Here is a 3,220-nt window from a genome sequence, read left to right on the forward strand (position 1 = left end):
TACAGAGCCAGACCCTGTCTCAAAAAATAAAAAATAAAAAAAAAAAAATAGAGTTCAAGACCAGCCTGGGCAACACAAATATAAAACATAGGAGTAAATCTAATAATTTTATAAGCAAAATGGATTAGCCAGGCTAATTAGCCTGGCTAATTTTTGTATTATTAGTAGAGACAGGGTTTCACCATATTGGCCAGGCTAATCTCGAATTCCTGACCTCGTGATCCACCCACCTCGGCATCCCAAAGTGCTGGGATTACAGGTGTGAGACACCGCACCCGGCTGAAAAGGGAACACTTACATACTGTAGATGAGAATGTAAACTAGTATAGCCACTATGGAGAAGAGCATGGAGGTTCCTCAAAAAACTGTGTCTTTATTAAAAATTTTTTAAAAAATTAACCAGGTGTCGGCCGGGCGCGGTGGCTCAAGCCTGTAATCCCAGCACTTTGGGAGGCTGAGACGGGCGGATCACGAGGTCAGGAGATCGAGACCATCCTGGCTAACACGGTGAAACCCCGTCTCTACTAAAAATACAAAAAACTAGCCGGGCGAGGTCGCCGGCGCCCGTAGTCCCAGCTACTCCGGAGGCTGAGGCAGGAGAATGGCGTAAACCCGGGAGGCGGAGCTTGCAGTGAGCTGAGATCCGGCCACTGCACTCCAGCCCGGGGGACAGAGCAAAACCTTGTTTCAAAAAAAAAAAAAAAAAAATTAACCAGGTGTCATGGGGCATGACTGTATTCCCCTGGAATCGCCAACAATAGAGAGCTGTTAGATTAATTAGAGACCTGAGATAATAAGAAATCCAGGCATCCTTTACATAGTCTTCTGTTGTTCTTTCTTCCCAGAGACTTGCGAATGTGTGGAATGACACTATCAGCAGCAATTGTAGCCTTGATAAGACAGTCGAATTCTTTTTCACTAATAGCAGGTTGCAAATGATGAGGGGTAATAGCTTTACCTTTAAATCTTTTGGTGCCTTTGATGCGGCTTCAAGTATCTCTGCAGTAAGGTATCCAAGGATGGCTACACTGTTCACAGTGGCAGTCACGCCCACACATCCATGACTGGTTGTCCTACATTTCAGATGTCTGTCTATGAATATGGCCCACTGGGAACTGTAAGGAGGCTCTCTGTGAGCGGGAAACAACCACCTTTGTCCTGGCCTTTCCGGTGTCCTTCTCAGCCTTACCACCACCCTTGCAAGTTCTGCCGAAGTTCAAACAAGGCAGAGAAAGGGCTAGTCAGACACACGGTGAGATCCTACCACCTACTGCTTCATGGCACGGTGATTCAGACTGTCCAGAGAGTTTATGTTTTGTATGTGTGGTAAAATATATATAACGTAAGACTTACTATTTTATTTTAATCTTTTTTTTTTTTTTTTTTTAAGACAGAGTCTCACAGCCCAGGCTGAAGGGCTGTGGTTGTGATCTTGGCTGACTGTAACCTCCACCTCCTAGGTTCAAGTGCTTCTTGTGCTTCAGCCTCCCGAGTAACTGGGACTGCAGGCGTGTGCCACCATGCTCGGCTAATTTTTTGTATTTTTAGTAGAGACAGGGTTTCACCATGTTGGCCAGGCTGGTCTTGAACTTCTGGCATCAAGTGATCTACCTGCCTTGGCCTCCCAAAGTGCTAGGATTACAAATGTCAGCCACCGCACCTGACCTTTTTTTTTTTGAGATGAAGTCTCGGGCCGGGCGCGGTGGCTCAAGCCTGTAATCCCAGCACTTTGGGAGGCCGAGATGGGCGGATCACGAGGTCAGGAGATCGAGACCATCCTGGCTAACACGGTGAAACCCCGTCTCTACTAAAAAATACAAAAATCTAGCCGGGCGAGGTGGCGGGCGCTACTCTGGAGGCTGAGGCAGGAGAATGGCGTAAAACCTGGGAGGCGGAGCTTGCAGTGAGCTGAGAACCGGCCTCACCCAGGCTGGAGTACAGTGGCACATTCTCTGCTCACTGCAACCTCCGCCTCAGGGGTTCAAGCGATTCTCCCACCTCAGCCTCCCAGGTAGCTGGAATTATAGGTGCGTGCCACTATGCCCGGCTAATTTTTGTATTTTTGGTAGAGACACTGTTTCACCATGTTGGCCAGGCTGGTCTCGAACTGCTGATCCACCTGCCTCAGCCTCCCAAAGTGCTAGGATTACATGCATGAGCCACACCCGGCCTATTTTAACGTTTTTTTTTTTTTGTTTTTTTTTTTTGAGACGGAGTCTCGCTCTGTCACCCAGGCTGGAGTGCAGTGGCCGGATCTCAGCTCACTGCAAGCTCCGCCTCCCGGGTTTACGCCATTCTCCTGCCTTAGCCTCCCGAGTAGCTGGGACTACAGGTGCCCGCCACCTCGCCCGGCTAGTTTTTTGTATTTTTTTTTAGTAGAGATGGGGGTTTCACCATGTTAGCCAGGGTGGTCTCGATCTCCTGACCTTGTGATCCGCCCATCTCGGCCTCCCAAAGTGCTGGGATTACAGACTTGAGCCACCGCGCCCGGCCAACGATTTTTAAGTGTACAATTTAGTGCCATTAAGTACACTAACAATGTGTAACCATCACCACTATCCATACCCAGAACTTTTCATCATCCCATGTGGACATTCTGTATTCATTAAATGGTATCTCCTCATTCCTCCTACCCTAATCCTTTATAACCTTTATTGTATGTTGTTTCTAAGAATTTGCCTGTTCTCGGCACCTCATGTAAGTGGAGTCATACGATATTTTTCCATTTGCGTTTGGCTTATTTCACTTAGCATAGTGTTTTCAGGGTTTCTGTATCAGAATTTTATTCCTTTATTATTATTATTATTTTCTTTTGAGTGAGATGGAGTCTCGCTCTGTCACCAGGCTGGAGTGCAGTGGTGTGATGTCAGCTCACTGCAACCTCCGCCTCCCATGTTCAAGCGATTCTCCTGCCTCAGCCTCCCAAGTAGCTGGGACTACAGGCATGTGCCACCATGCCCAGCTAATTTTTGTATTTTTAGTAGAGACAGGGTTTCACCATGTTGGCCAGGATGGTCTTTATCTTTTGACCTTGTGATCCACCCACCTGGGCTTCCCAAAGTGCTGGGATTACAAGTGTGAGCCACTGCGCCTGGCCTTTTTTTTTTTTTTTTGAGATGGAGTTTTGCTCTTGTTGTCCAGACTGGAGTGCAGTGGCGCGATCTCGGATCACTGCATTCTTTGCCTTCCAGATTCAAGTGATTCTCCTGCCTCAGCCTCC

At 47.6% G+C, this 3,220-nt stretch overlaps 1 pseudogene; it reads right to left on the reverse strand.

The window, feature by feature from the left end:
• Positions 1 to 817: 817 nt before the first annotated feature.
• On the reverse strand, positions 818 to 1,206 carry LOC113223485 (annotated as a pseudogene).
• Between the last annotated feature and the right edge of the window lie 2,014 nt (positions 1,207 to 3,220).

This window comes from Piliocolobus tephrosceles, unplaced genomic scaffold (assembly GCF_002776525.5).
Source record: "Piliocolobus tephrosceles isolate RC106 unplaced genomic scaffold, ASM277652v3 unscaffolded_41480, whole genome shotgun sequence".
NCBI lineage: Eukaryota > Metazoa > Chordata > Mammalia > Primates > Cercopithecidae > Piliocolobus > Piliocolobus tephrosceles.